At 39.9% G+C, this 2500-nt stretch overlaps 1 protein-coding gene across 1 annotated transcript in view; it reads right to left on the reverse strand.

Moving 5' to 3' along the window:
* LOC135089115 (ADP-ribosylation factor 6) overlaps positions 1-2500 on the reverse strand; it is a 33929-nt gene that overhangs the window by 18315 nt on the left and 13114 nt on the right. The gene's annotated exons all lie outside the window — the stretch shown is intronic.

The raw sequence follows: 2500 nt of genomic DNA on the forward strand, positions 1-2500 counted from the left end.
TTCAGCCTCACTTATTCTCTCTTCCTCCTCTTCCTCTTCATCTTCCTTATTCTACATCTTCTTCTCCTCCTCCTCCTCTTCTGCTTCCTCCTCCTTACTTTCACTGCTTTCTTTCTCTTTCTTTTTCTATCTCTCCTTTTCTCTTTCAAGTTCCTTTTTCAGCTTCATGATCCTCCTCCTCCTCCTCCTCCTCCTCTCCCTCCTTTCTCTATTCCATTTGTTCCTTTTCCCTCTCATTCTTCCTCCTCCTCATCCTCCTCCTACTCTCCTTCTTCAATATCCACCCTCGCCAACCTTCTTACCTCCTCCTCTTCCTCGTCCTCTTCTTCACCACCTCACTACCTCCTCCTCCCCCGTTCTTCCTCCTCCTCCTCCTCCTGGCAAACACAACCTTGCACAGTTATGAGTTTGATATGTGACACGTCAGAAATTTACACACACACACACACACACACACACACACACACACACACACACACACACACACACACACACACACACACACACACACACACACACGGGGTTGTTTTCATGTCTCTTTCTTTCTTTTTATTTATTTTCTCAAGTTTAATGGCGTCAATTTTAAAGTGAGCACGCCAACACACTAAGAAAATTTAAAATGTTTAGCATAATTGAGTCAACTATGCCGCCGCCAACTCTCTCTCTCTCTCTCTCTCTCTCTCTCTCTCTCTCTCTCTCTCTCTCTCTCTCTCTCTCTCTCTCTCTCTCGAGCTGCTAATGGAGCAAAGGAAGGGTGGAGAGAGAGAGAGAGAGAGAGAGAGAGAGAGAGAGAGAGAGAGAGAGAGAGAGAGAGAGAGAGAGAGAGAGAGAGAGAGAGAGAGAGAGAGAGAGAGAGAGAGAGAGAGAGAGAGAGAGAGAGAGAGAGAGAGAGAGAGAGAGTGACGCAAAAATATTTAGTACCCTTACACATACAGACACACACACACACACTGAGAGAGAGAGAGAGAGAGAGAGAGAGAGAGAGAGAGAGAGAGAGAGAGAGAGAGAGAGAGAGAGAGAGAGAGAGAGAGAGAGAGAGAGAGAGAGAGAGAGAGAGAGAGAGAGGGATACAGCACGTTAGGAAAAAAGAAAAGGAATGATGACACAAAATGAACAAATTATCTTACAGGAATACAACAGGAAAATTATAAAATAAAACAATTAATGATTTTTTTTCCTAGAGAGAGAGAGAGAGAGAGAGAGAGAGAGAGAGAGAGAGAGAGAGAGAGAGAGAGAGAGAGAGAGAGAGAGAGAGAGAGAGAGAGAGAGAGAGAGAGAGAGAGAGAAATTACCAATAGTAGTAGTAATAGAAACAAGAGCAACAACGATGATGATAATGATGATAAACAACAACAACAACAACAACAACAACAACAACAACAACAACAACAGCAACAGCAACAGCAACAATCACAATCATTAACCAACTTCACAACTTCTATAACCAGAACACCAACAGTAACATTTTCCTTTCACATGAATAAAATAGAGTGCGTTGGTAATAATTCATTAGGAGCCTCATTAATTAAAAAAAAAAAGTTACCATAATTAACTAGGAGAGAAAGATGTTTGTGTTTTTATCAATGAGTTTAGATTTAGCCAAGTTCACCTTCCAATAATGATCATTTTTCTTTTTTTTTTTATATGAATAGAAAACGAAGATTTGGTAACAATGCCTCTCTCTCTCTCTCTCTCTCTCTCTCTCTCTCTCTCTCTCTCTCTCTCTCTCTCAGAATTCTTCTTTCACGTCTTCCTTCTCTTCTTCCTTCTTTCCTAGCATTTCTCCTCCTCTTCTTCCTCTTTTCATTATTCCATCCGTCTCCTCCTCCTCCTAACTCTTCCTTTTTTTTTTCCTCTTTTCGTTCTTCTGTCCCCATCTTCTCCTCTTATTCTTCCCAATATTTACTTTTTTTTATTTTACTTCCTCTTTTTATTCTATCCGGATCTCCTCCTCTTCTTCTTTTTTGTATAAATATTCAATCTCTATCTTCTTCATCTCCCCTATCATTCTCCCCCCACCCCGTCTTCCTCTTTTCATAATTTTATTCATATCTTCTTTTCTTTCTATTGTCCTTATCTCCTCTTCCTCGTCTTCCATCTCTAGAATTTCTCTTTTCATTCTTCTATTTTTATCTCCTATTGCTCATTTTCTTCTTCCATTTTTTTTCATTTAATTATTCTAGCCTAATACTATCCTCCTTTTCCTTCTCCTTCCTGTTTTCTTTATTCAATCGCTATGTCCTTCTCCTTTTCCTTCTCCTTCCTGTTTTCTTTATTCAATCGCTATCTCCTCCTCCTCCTCCTCTTCCTATCCTTTCTTCCCTAAGTCTCCCTCTTCCTCCTTTATTCAATATTCTATCTACTTCCTCTTAGTCCTTCCTAACAATTACTTCATTTTCCTCTTTTACGAATTCCATCCTTAATTTCTCCTCCATCTCTAGAACCTATCTCTTTTTTCTTCTTCCTCTTTTCATTCTTACATACTTTTCTTCTATTCCTC

This window comes from Scylla paramamosain, chromosome 32 (assembly GCF_035594125.1).
Source record: "Scylla paramamosain isolate STU-SP2022 chromosome 32, ASM3559412v1, whole genome shotgun sequence".
Taxonomy (NCBI): domain Eukaryota; kingdom Metazoa; phylum Arthropoda; class Malacostraca; order Decapoda; family Portunidae; genus Scylla; species Scylla paramamosain.